Raw genomic sequence first — 12929 nt, 5'->3', positions numbered from 1 at the left:
ACACGATTTTTAAGCGTTTTCGCACCGAAAATCGCGCCAAAAACGCTTCAAAATCGCTACGTGTGCACACAGCCTAAAGCCTATGGGTCAAACTAAAAAAACATTCTGTGTGAATCAGTGAATGCTGATCCATTATTTTACTTGACACAATACTGTTATGCTACTCACCAGTATTTCCAAAATGTTATGCCAGTCACAGGTACCCCTAAAATAGTATGTCAGTCATTGATATTTACACAGCACCTCAAAAGTTTACACTTTTCACTAAGTATTAATAGCCTTTAATACATAGAGAGATCTTGAAACATCGTAGCAGCCAGTCATACTACCTTTGCAGGAATGTTATATAGCGGCATACAGGTGCCATACCAGTTTGGATTCAATTTTCAATTGGCTGTCCCTTCATTTTATATTGGGTTCTATCATTGGATCTTGTAACTACATGTTAAAGTGGTTATAAATTAAACAAATAGAAAAAAGGAATTTTGAAGGATAAAAACAGTAAATTGTATTACAGATGTATAGAGTAATAATACAAACAGTAAATATTATTTACAAAGGATGACAAATCAGAAAAAAAACCAACGTAGTGAGAAGTACAAATATGTTAATTACGTGAGGTAATAGACATGTAGGTGCAAAAAAGGGTGCATTCTCTGTAGTGGGTGGACTGACCTATGGACCTGTCTGAGATGGAAAGAACATGTAAAGGATGATGTGCACTATGCTTTATTGTATGTGTATGGTTAACAGCTGGGAATAAGAGCAGGATGATGTAGTACCGGGTTCTGGCCACAAGATGGAGACAGAGAGCAGTGAGAAAAGGACTTAACAGCAGGCTTTAGCCTAGGGAAACTGCATAGTTATGGTGGGTGGAATTACGGGACTGGGAAGGGGATTTCTAGAAAGAGGAGATATAAGGAAGGAGAGTCCCAGGGAGCAGGGCAGAGAGACACCCACAAGGAAGAGAGAAGTGAGAAGAGCACAGGAGAGGATGGAGAGAGAAGAAGCTCAGGAAGGACAGAGGAGAGCCAGAGATGGTTACTCGGAGAGGGGGGTGGCCCTGAGAAGGCAGCTGCAGGAAACGACAGCAGTGACTGACGGAAGGTTTGGGTACCGGACGGCTGGGGCACCGAAGAGTGAGTAGGTGTACAGCGGGCAGACTTAGCCAGGGGAAAGCACTGTGCCCGAGGGCCTAATGGCAGCCAAGGTGAAAGAACCTGGGGGTCTTTGCCAAACAGGAGCAGAAGGAAGGTGACAGGTACCCAGGCCAGGGAGCAGAAGCTGTTGTGTCTGCTGTGGATGTCAAGAGGACACCCAATAAAGTTTGGGCCTGATTGAACGGATTTCTGCCTCTGCCTCCAGTTTGTTCCACGACGAAAAAGGACCACCCCCAGTCGGCACACGTACCTACAACTCAATGCAGCTATTAAAAACAGAGATTATCACAATGGCTAAAAAGACACATGTGAGTGTCTTATAATGTGTAACTGACACTATGGACATTCTCAACCTGTCTCTATATATAGCAAACTGATAGGAAAACAGCTAGCCCCTATTGAAAGTAAGAAGTACCCTTTCCCATAATAAAATGAGCCCAGTCAGGTCGCCAAGTACACGTAACAAAGCCCCGATGCGCATTTCACAAACCACACAACCTGCAGCTATCTATGTAGTATGCGCATGATTGGAAAACACAGGTTGTGCGGTTGGTATGTCCAGACTACCTTGAAACTCACGGGCTGAGTGGTTGGCACGAACCGTGCAGTGCCCATGTGTAGACATATCAAGTTTCATTGGCCTTTAGATGGTCATGTAAATGCAGCTTTTCCAATATTTAAGTACTTGCAAATTGGATTTTTGCATTTAAACTTGCCCCGCAATCCCCAAAGAAGCTAAAATACTGCACGCAAAGCAAGCGTTTGTTTCATGTCTAAATAAATTTGTAATACAATTGACAGTGTTTATCCTTTAAAACTCCTTTTATATTCTGTTTGGATAGGCTTTGTGGCCTCTTACTATTTTCAGATAGATTATGACTCTGTACGGAGGTTGAACTGATGGATAGGTCTGCTTGTAGGAAGAGGCAGAGGGTTAGCGCAGTGTAGGTACAAAAGCGCTGAGTTAAAGAGAAAGGGGTGCTGTGTGGTAGTTTGACCATTAGAGGGCAGTGGGGAGTGTAGGCGTTTGACTGTGTAACTGCCATTGGTCAAAGAGACTGTCAGGTGATAGTGGGTGGAGCTACCAGGACTGGGAGTATAAGAGGTTGAGGGAAGGTTCTGGAAAGTCCAGTCAACCAGGAGAGCTCACTAGTAAGGAGGTTCTGCTGTAGAGAGAGAGACAGTAGAAAGGCTCCACAGAGGAACTGACAGTTGAGACGGTCACGGGGGGTGGCCCAAAGGACAGTAACCGCAGATGTAGACGGTCTGAGGGTACCAAGCGGATGGCGTACTTGGAATGGTGAAGCACTGTGGTGGATAGGCCTAGGGCAGCCACAGTGAGAAGAGCCACAAAGGACACCATGACGATGTAAAATAAGAAGTGAAGGTACCTGAGTCTGTGAATAAAAGAAGTGTGAAATTCCTGTGGAGAATTGCGGTGGTCGTCAGTGAGGCGGCCAATAAAGACAGACCTGTTGAATACAACCCTTGTCTCAGTCTCGTGTCTGTCGTGTCATCCCTGTTGGTTAAACTTTCCCCTATCCTACAACTCAATTCTATAACTAAATATGTCCTGGAATGTATCTGGAACTTTGGCAATCTTTTTTTATATGGGACTATGAAGTTACAGGCAGATGATAGCTAACTACACGCCTGTTCTGCTCAACAATAATCTATTCCAGCTCAGGCAGTCACTTTTCTGCTTCGTTTTACTTACATCAGCCAAGCAACTTTTTTCTTCTGGTCTGATTTGTCGACAGGGCGTCACTGCCAACATCATTCTGATTGACAGCAGTCTCCCTCCAGTTAGGCAGTTGGAAATAGAGATAAGCAAAACAAAATTCTGTATTTTTTTTTAACTTAATATGTGAAGATTCCTGCAGCCAATAGGCACAGAAACCATCCATAATGACCAGACACCAAGGCTTCTCTCATTGGCTGCCAAAACCACATGTCCCTCTCCATATGTTATCAGTCACGTTGTTTTTGCATCATTTTGTCAGTGTAACAGTGCAGAGAGGCTGCACCTACTGCTGTTGCAAGTAGTCAGATAGTTAGCTAGGGGGTTTATTGTCAGCTACTTCAGCTAGATAGGATTCTGTTTCAACCATACTGCATCTATATCGTTTGTGCTAATAGTTTGGTGCAGCTAGGAGTTAACATTTCAGAATCTAAATCTTTTGTGCTAATACTGTGGTCCAAACACGAGACCATATTTCAGAATCAAAATCCTTAATGTGGTCCAGACACCAGGCCACTTTTCTGAATCTATATCCTTACTGTTAATAGTGTTGTCCAGACAAAAGGCCATATTTCAGAACCTAAATCCTTTATGCTAATAGTGAGGTCCAGAAACCAGGTCACATTTCTGAATATAAATTATTTCTGCTAATAGTGTGGTCCAGACATCAGGCCACATTTCTGAATCTGAATCTTTTTTGCTGATAGTGTGGTCCAGACACTAGGCCACTTTTCTGAATCTATATCCTTACTGTTAATAGTGTGGTCCAGACACAAGGCCACATTTCTGAATCTAAATTTTTTTTGATAATAGTGTGGTCCAGACACTATGCCAATTTTCTGAACCTATATCCTTACTGTTATTAATGTGGCCAAAAAAACAAGGCTACATTTCAGAATATAAATCCTTTCTGCCAATAGTTTGGTCCAGGCACCAGGCCACATTTCAGAATCTCAATAGCTTGTGCTAATAGTGTGGTGTAGCCAGGAGACCACATTTCAGAATCTAAATAGTTTGTGCTAATAGTGTGGTCCAGCCAGGAGACCACAAATTTAGAATCTAAATAGTTTGTGCTAATAGTGTGCTCTGGCCAGGAGTCCACCTTTCAGAATATAAATCATTTCTGCAAATTGTGTGGTCCAGTCAGCAGTAAACATTTCAGCATCTAAATCTCTTGTGCTAAATCAGTGGTACAGCCACAGTATCTCATAAAATATATACAGATTGTTATTTTACTGACAGGTGACTGACAGATGTGGGCCTAGGGTTGTGATACAGCTGGTTAAAAGAGGGGAAGGGTACATCCAACATTAGTGGGATAAAGTGAGGTCATGGTGGAAGGGGGAATAGGTTTCGTGTTCCAGGTGTAGGTGGGGTAGGTGGTAATGTTACTGACAGCTCTACTGAACAAACACCGGCTCATCCTATCCAAAAAGAGCTGACAACTTCAGTCAATGCACTGGGTATTCAAATGCACAGCAGTATGCCTTGCAGATGATGGCCAGAAACAGCATGTGCTCCAGTCCATGGTAAGCTCTGAATCAAGTGGCCTCACCTCCTCTTCCTCCACCTTAACATCACACACATTACAGTCCCAGAGGTGGCACCCCAATTACCCTTGTTCCCCTGCATCACAACTCTCCAACCACCCAACTGAAATAGAGTATAAATAGTATGCATGGGACAGGGCTTGGACATGCATTTGTTTCTTAAACATTGATTGGTTTCAGGTGGATGAGTGACAGGTTTAGGCCTGGTACTATGATATCCCTGTCAAATTCTGACAATGCACATGAAGAAGACCCAACTTGGAGTCCACAGATTAGAGGCAGACACCAGGAAAAATGTCATCAATTGACCCACAGTAGAAATTTTATAATCGAATAGCACCAGTCAGGCATGGGCCATTTAGGAGCCATAATTTAGACCAGCAGTTACAGCTTTGTATTGAAGTTCAAATTACGAGGTGGGTGAGGAAATCGATTTGCTGTATTGGGAGCCCTGATACCTCATGCAACAGCTCAAACTGTGCAGGAGTTCATGCGCGAGTTGCGTCTGTGTAGGAAGATCCAGGCAACACGCTGACATGTAATGGAACAGAAACCCCGAGTGATGTGGGTAGGAGTATGTTGCTATAGCATCCGAGAATTGGCCACTTCCTGCTGCCATTGCCTACCCACTCCTACCCGCATTACTCAGGGATTCTGCTCCATTACATGTCAGTGTGTTGCCTGGATCTTCCTATACAGATGCTCCCTGCACATGCACTGCTGTATCCCGGTGGCATCGTGGGCCGTTTATTGTTGCCGTGGTGATGGGGGATGATGTATTTCCTCCATCAAATCGGCGGGCGCCGATCCGCGTCATCATGGGGGCGTGGTTACATCGTGAGTGGTGTGCTGATTGGTAATATACATTTCCCTCACTTAAATAGGGCCCACCTTTTAATTAAAGTCATGCCTCCTGATGAATCAGTGAGGTGAAACACTCATCAAGGTTCCAAGTACAGCCCTCGCTAAGCTCCATATCTCTACAAATCATGAACCATGTTAAAATTACTATGCATTAATATGAGACTAAAACACTAAGTTTGGCAGCCCCATGCATCATTATACGGCATAACATTGTTTGATGTAACTTTATTTGCTACTGTTATATCATGCTTGCACATTCCACATAAACCATATCTTTTGATCTATATTGCTATTAACAATTAGTCTTTTATATACACATATTATTCAAGTATTTCTAGTTGGTGCTCCACACCATTATTTTTTTGAATATCACCATGTTGTGTTATTCAGAGCTCTCTTTGGGGTTATGTACTATTTATATTTGGTAGTATACTGCCAAGACCCTATTCTGCCCCATCATTTACCTTCTATTTATGTTTGTCTTGTGGTTAGCACTATAAATCTATACCATATTGTTGTACAGCTGTTGCTTATGCTATTTTTCTATTATATTGCGGCTTTAAATGTGTGGTTTCATATACTAACCCTACCAATGTTCTATCATACAATTTTCAGACATAATTGAGAGTCTACAGTCATGGCCAAAAGTATTGACACCCTAGCAATTCTGTCAGATAATACTCAGTTTCTTCCTGAAAATGATTGCAAACACAAATTCTTTGGTATTATTATCTTCATTAAATTTGTCTTAAATGAAAAAACACAAAAAGAATTGTCCTAAAGCCAAATTGGATATAATTCCACACCAAACATAAAAAAGAGGGTGGACAAAAGTATTGGCACTGTTCGAAAAATCATGTGATGCTTCTCTAATTTGTGTAATTAACAGCACCTGTAACTTACCTGTGGCACCTAACAGGTGTTGGCAATAACTAAATCACACTTGCAGCCAGTTGACATGGATTAAAGTTGACTCAACCTCTGTCCTGTGTCCTTATGTGTACCACATTGAGCATGGAGAAAAGAAAGAAGACCAAAGAACTGTCTGAGGACTTGAGAAACCAAATTGTGAGGAAGCATGAGCAATCTCAAGGCTACAAGTCCATCTCCAAAGACCAGAATGTTCCTGTGTCTACCATGTGCAGTCTCATCAAGAAGTTTAAAGCCCATGGCACTGTGGCTAACCTCCCTAGATGTGGACGGAAAATAAAAATTGACAAGAGATTTCAACGCAAGATTGTGCGGATGTTGGATAAAGAACCTCGACTAACATCCAAACAAGTTCAAGCTGCCCTGCAGTCCGAGGGTACAACAGTGTCAACCCGTACTATCCGTCGGCATCTGAATGAAAAGGGACTGTATGGTAGGAGACGCAGGAAGACCCCACTTCTTACCACAAGACATAAAAAATCCAGGCTGGAGTTTGCCAAAACTTACCTGAAAAAGCCTAAAACGTTTTGGAAGAATATTCTCTGGTCAGATGAGACAAAAGTAGAGCTTTTTGGGCAAAGGCATCAACATAGAGTTTACAGGAGAAAAAAAAAGGCATTCAAAGAAAAGAACACGGTCCCTACAGTTAAACATGGCGGAGGTTCCCTGATGTTTTGGGGTTGCTTTGCTGCCGCCGACACTGGACTGCTTGACCGTGTGCATGGCATTATGAAGTCTGAAGACTACCAACAAATTTTGCAGCATAATGTAGGGCCCAGTGTGAGAAAGCTGGGTCTCCCTCAGAGGTCATGGGTCTTTCAGCAGGACAATGACGCAAAACACACTTCAAAAAGCACTAGAAAATGGTTTGAGAGAAAGCACTGGAGACTTCTAAGGTGGCCAGCAATGAGTCCAGACCTGAATCCCATAGAACACCTGTGGAGAGATCTAAAAATGGCAGTTTGGAGAAGGCACCCTTCAAATATTAGGGACCTAGAGCAGTTTGCCAAAGAAGAATGGTCTAAAATTCCAGCAGAGCATTGTAAGAAACTCATTGATGATTACCGGAAGCGGTTGGTCGCAGTTATTTTGGCTAAAGGTTGTGCAACCAAGTATTAGGCTGAGGGTGCCAATACTTTTGTCTGGCCCATTTTTGGAGTTCTGTGTGAAATGATCAATGTTTTGCTTTTTGCTTCATTCTCTTTTGTGTTTTTCATTTAAGACAAATTAAATGAAGATAATAATACCAAAGAATTTGTGTTTGCAATCATTTTCAGGAAGAAACTGAGTATTATCTGACAGAATTGCAGTGGTGTCAATACTTTTGGCCATGACTGTAGTTATTATTATTTTGGAGTTTAATCTTAGGATTTTCATGTCTTTTACATATGGGGTTTATTCCATCTCTCCTTATACTACTAGGTGTACTTTTCCCGTACCCATGTGCACTGTCTGTAGTTTATGATATTTAATAATCTTTTTGAAATAAATTTGAATTTATTCTATTATCCCTCATGCTAATGGATCTCTTCGTATATATATATATATATATACACATACATACATACTACCGTTCAAAAGTTTAGGGTCACTTAGACATGGCCTTATTTTTCAAAGAAAAGCACAGTTTTTTCCAATGAAGCTAACATTAAATGATTCAGAAATACACTCTATACATTGTTAATGTGATAAATGACTGTTCTAGCTGCAAACGTCTGGTTTGTAATGCAATATCTTCATAGGTGTATAGAGGCGCATTTCCAACAACCATCACTCCAGTGTTCTTATGGTACTTTGTGTTTGGTAACTGTGTAAGAAGGCTAATGGATGGTTAGAATACCCTTGAAAACCCTTGTGCAAGTATGTTAGCACAGCTGAAAACAGTTTGGCTGATTAGAGAAGCTATAGACCAGACCTTCCTTTGAGCTAGTTGAGAATCTGGAGTATTACATTTGTTGGTTTCATTAAACTCTTAAAATTGCCTGAAAAAAAGAACTTTCATGTGAAATTTGACAGTGTATTCTTGTTCTTAGAAATAACGGCTATTCCATGCGAGAAATTGCAAAGTAACTGAAGATTTCCTACAACTGTGTGTACTACTCCCTTCAGAGGAGAGCACAAACAGGCTCTAACCAGAGTAGAAAGAGAAGTGGGAGGCCCTGCTGCACAACAAGACAAGTACATTAGAGTCTGCAGTTTGAGAAATCGATGCCTCACAGGTACACAACTGGCAGCTTCATTAAATAATACACGCAAAACGCCAGTGTCAACGTTTACAGTGAAAAGGTGACTCTGGGGTGTTGGCCTTCAGGGCAGAGTGGCAAAGCAAAAGACATATTTGAGACTGGCTAATAAAAGGAAAAGATTAATATGGGCAAAAGAACACAGACATTGGACAGAGGAAGAGTGGAAAAAAGTGTTATGGACAGATGAATCCAAGTTTGAGGTGTTTGGATCACACCGAAGAACAGTTGTGAGACGCAGAACATCTGAAAAGATGCTGGAAGATTGCCTGACGCCATCTGTCAAGCAAGGTGGAGGTAATGTGATGGTCAGGGGTTGCTTTGGTAAAGTGGGAGATTTGTGCAAGGCAAAAGGAATTTTGAATAAAGAAGGCTATCACCATTTTGCAACGCCATGCCGTACCCTGTGGACAGCGCTTGATTGGAGCCAATTTCATCCGACAACAGGACAATGACCCAAAGGACACCTACAAATTATGCAAGAACTATTTAGGGAAGAAGCAGGCAGCTGGTATTCTATCTGTAATAGAGTGGCCAGCGCAGTCACCAGGTCTCAACCCCATTGAGCTGTTGTGGGAGCACCTTGACCGTATGGTATGCGAAAAGTGCCCATTAAGCCAAACCAACTTGTGGAAGGGGCTTCTGGAAACATGGGGTGAAATTTCTCCAGATTACCTCAGCAAATTAACTGCTAGAATGCCAAAGGTCTGCAATGCTGTAATTTCTGCAAAGGGAGCATTCTTTGACGAAAGCAAAGTTTGAAGGAGAAAATTATTATTTCAAATAAAAAATCTTTTTTTTCGAACCTTGTTAATGCCTGGACTAGATTTTAAATTCATTTGACAACTCATTTGATTAATAAAAGTATGAGTTTTCCTGGAAATCACAAAATTGTCCAGGTGACCCCAAACTTTTGAACGGTAGTGTGTGTGTGTGTGTATAATAAATATATATATATATATATATATATATATATATATATACATACAGTGCCTTGTGAAAGTATTCGGCTCCCTTGAACTTTTCAACCTTTTCCCACATATCATGCTTCAAACATGAACATTCAAAATTTAAATTTTTGGTGAAGAATCAACAACAAGTGGGACACAATTGTGAAGTTGAACAAAATTTATTGGTTATTTAAAATTTTTGTGAAAATTCAAAACTGAAAAGTGGGGCATACAATATTATTCAGCCCCTTTCCTTTCAGTGCAGCAAACTCACTCCAGAAGTTCATTGTGGATCTCTGAATGATCCAATATTGTCCTAAATGACTAATGATGATATATATAATCCACCTGTGTGTAATCAAGTCTCCCTATAAATGCACCTGCTCTGTGATAGTCTCAGGGTTCTGTATGAAGCACAGTGAGCATCATGAAAACCAAGGAACCCAACAGGCAGGTCCGTGATACTGTTGTGGAGAAGTTTAAGCCAGATATGGATACAAAATGATTTCCAAAACTTTAAACATCCCAAGGAGCACTGTGCAAGCAATCATATTGAAATGGAAGGAGTATCATACAACTGCAAATAATAATAAATTTTAATACATTTTATTTCTATAGCGCTGAGATATTCCGCAGCACTTTACATTTCAAAGGAAACTTGTACAGACAATATACACTACAGCATAACAATAATCACATAGATCATAACAGATACCAAGAGGAATGAGGGCCCTGCTTGCAAGCTTACAATCTATTAGGAAAAAAGGGGAGACACGAAAGGTGGATGGTAACAGTTGCCCTGATTTTATGGACCAGCCATAATGTTAAGTGTGTAACAGTATGGATGCAGAGGGCTAATGGATGCATAAAGCATGTGGGAACATGATGCGGGAAACCTGGTTATGGTAAAAAACTTTTGGCTGTGCCACACAGGGATAGATTAGGTTAATATGTTGAGGTGATAGGCCAGTCTGAATAAATGCGTTTTCAGGGCACGCTTAAAATTGTGGGGATTGGGGACTAATCGTATTGACCTGGGAAGTGCATTCCAAAGAATTGGCGCAGCACGTGTATAGTCTTGAAGACGGGAGTGGGAGGTTCTGATTATTGAGGATGCTAACCTCAGGTCATCAGCAGAATGGAGGGCGCGGGTAGGATGGTATACTGAAACAAGGGAGGAGATGTAGGGTGGTGCTGAGCCATGGAGGGCTTTGTGGGTGAGGGTAATAAGTTTGTACTGGATTCTGGAGTGGATGGGTAGCCAGTGTAATGACTGGCACAAGGTAGAGGCATCGGTGTAACGATTGGGAGGAATATGATCCTGGCAGCTGCATTCAAGACAGATTGGAGGGGAGAGAGTTTGGTAAGAGGGAGACCGAATAGAAGGGAGTTACAATAGTCGAGACGAGAATGAATTAGAGAAACAGTAAGAGTTTTTGCAGAGTCAAAAGTAAGAAAAGGTCAAATTCTAGAAATGTTTTTGAGGTGCAGATAACAAGAGCGAGCCAGTGATCGGATGTGGGGGACAAAGGAAAGCTCAGAGTCAAGTATGACCTCAAGACAGCGGGCATGTTGCTGGGGAGTAATAGTAGAACCACACACGGAAATGGCAATGTCGGGTATAGGTACATTAGTAGCGGGAGGAAACACAAGGAGTTCAGTCTTTGACAGGTTCAGTTTCAGATATAGTGAGGACATGATGTTAGACACAGCGTTTAGACAATTGACGGTGTTTTCTAGAAAGGCTGGAGTGATGTCAGGAGAAGAAGCGTATAATTGGGTGTCGTCAGCATAGAGATGGTACTGGTAACCAAATCTACTGATTGTTTGACCAATAGGGGCAGTATACAAAGAGAAGAGGAGGGGGCCTAGGACTGATCCTTGAGGAACCCCAACAGTAAGGGGAAGATGAGAGGAGGAGGAGCCAGCAAAAGATACAGTAAAGGAGCGGTCAGAGAGATAGGAGGAGAACTAGGAGAGAACGGTGTCCTTGAGGCCAATGGAATGGAGCATAGTGAGGAGGAGCTGATGATCCACAGTGTTGAATGCTGCAGAGAGATCCAAGAGAATTAGCATGGAGTAATGACCATTTGATTTAGCTGTTAGTAGATCATTAGAGACTTTAGTGAGGGCAGTTTCAGTAGAATGTAAAGAGCGGAAACCGGATTGGAGAGGGTCAAGAAGAGAGTTTTCTGAGAGATAGCGGATAAGACGGGAGTGGACCAGGAGTTTAGAGATGAAGGGAAGATTAGAAACAGGTCTATAGTTAGCGGCACAGTTTTGGTCGAGTGATGTTTTTTTAAGTAGTGGATGTATGATGGCATGCTTAAATGAGGAGGGAAAGATACCAGAAGAGAGAGAGGTTAAATATTTTAGTTAGGTGAGGGGTGACAGCAGGGGAAAGGGTCTGGAGTAGATGTGACGGAAATGGGTCACTGGTGCAAGTGGTTGGGCGAGAAGATGCAAGGAGCCTGCTTACTTCTTCTTCTGTGACTGGTTCAAAGTCAGAGAGTGAGCTAGATGCAGTGAGGGAGGGAGGACGGTGCATGGTATGAGGTGATTGGGAGATAACTTCCTGTCGGATCTGGTCAATTTTTTCTTTGAAGTAATTGGCCAGATCGTCAGCTCGAAGCTCCGAGGTAGGGGCCTGCACTCTTGGGTTGAGTAGAGAATGAAAAGTGTCAAAGAGACGTTTAGGGTTATTGGACAGTGAGGTGATGAGGGTGTTGAAATAGGTTTGTTTTGAGAGGTGAAGGGAAGTGTTGTATGTTCAAAGCATAAACTTCTAATGGATGAAATCATCGGGTAGGTTGAATTTTCTCCACAGACGTTCGGCGCACCTGGAGCACCGCTGCAGGAAACGTGTTTGCAGGGTGTGCCAGGGTTGTCGCCGTCTGTGTTGTGGTATTCTATGTATAGGAGGAGCAAATTCATTCAGGGCACTTTGAAGTGTTTCATTGTAATGCTTCAATGCAGAATCAGGACTTGAAAGGGAGGAGATAGAGGCCAATGAAGTGTGCAAGTTCTTCATAAGTTTCTGGTTGTTAATGGCCTGTATGTTTCTATAAATATGGGCAGTGGGGGTGACCTGAGCAGCCTGGCAGTTCTTGATAGAGAATGAAAGAAGGTTGTGGTCAGAGAGCGGGAGAGGGGAGTTTGCAAAATCATCCACTGCACAAAGCCGAGAGAAGACCAAGTCGAGGGAGTTCCCGTCTTCATGCGTTGGAGAATTAGTAAGCTGCAAAATCTACCAAGACCCAGCAGTCCCTCTAAACTTTCATCTCAAACAAAGAGAAGACTAATCAGGGATGCAGCCAAGAGGCCCATGATCACTCTGGATGAACTGCAGAGATCTACAGCTGAGGTGGGACAGTCTGATAGGACAACAATCAGTCGTACACTGCACAAATCTGGCCTTTATGGAAGTGTGGCAAGAAGAAAGCCATTTCTCAAAGATATCCATAAAAAGTGTCATTTAAAACTTGCAACAA

Source organism: Dendrobates tinctorius, unplaced genomic scaffold (genome assembly GCF_039654945.1).
Source record: "Dendrobates tinctorius isolate UK_male_01 unplaced genomic scaffold, ASM3965494v1 ptg000046l, whole genome shotgun sequence".
NCBI lineage: Eukaryota > Metazoa > Chordata > Amphibia > Anura > Dendrobatidae > Dendrobates > Dendrobates tinctorius.
Note: the sequence above shows the minus strand (reverse complement) of the source record.